Here is a 614-nt window from a genome sequence, read left to right as displayed (position 1 = left end):
GTATTGCATGGTGTGCTTTTTACGTATAGTTTTTTTAAATCTGACACAGCGGTTGCATTAAGAACAAGTGTATCTTTAATTATATGTAAAACATGTATCTTTCATCAAAGTTTATGATGAGTATTTCTGTTATTTGACGTGGCTCTCTTGTAATTACTCCGGTATTTGAGGCATTTCTGAACTGGCGCCAATGTAAACCGAGATTTGTGGATATAAATATGCACATTATCGAACAAAACATAAATGTATTGTGTAACATGATGTCATATGAGTGTCATCTGATGAAGATGTTCAAAGGTTAGTGATTAATTTTATCTCTATTTCTGGTTTTACAAATACAAAGACAAGATAAGATGGGCAAGAACACAGACACTGGACAGAGGAACTGGCCTAGAAAGCCATCTCTCTCTGGTGTATCTGAGACGGCACTCAGATTTAACAACATTTCTCCGCCATGTTGGAGTCAACAGAAATACGAAATTACATCATAAATATTCCCTTACCTTTGATTATCTTCATCAGAATGCACTGCCAGGAATCCTAGTTCCACAATAAACCGTTGTTTTGTTCGATAATGTCCATTACTTATGTCCAATTAGCTAATTTTGCTAGCA

The sequence above is a fragment of the Salvelinus sp. IW2-2015 genome, linkage group LG1 (genome assembly GCF_002910315.2).
Source record: "Salvelinus sp. IW2-2015 linkage group LG1, ASM291031v2, whole genome shotgun sequence".
Lineage (NCBI taxonomy): Eukaryota > Metazoa > Chordata > Actinopteri > Salmoniformes > Salmonidae > Salvelinus > Salvelinus sp. IW2-2015.
Note: the sequence above shows the minus strand (reverse complement) of the source record.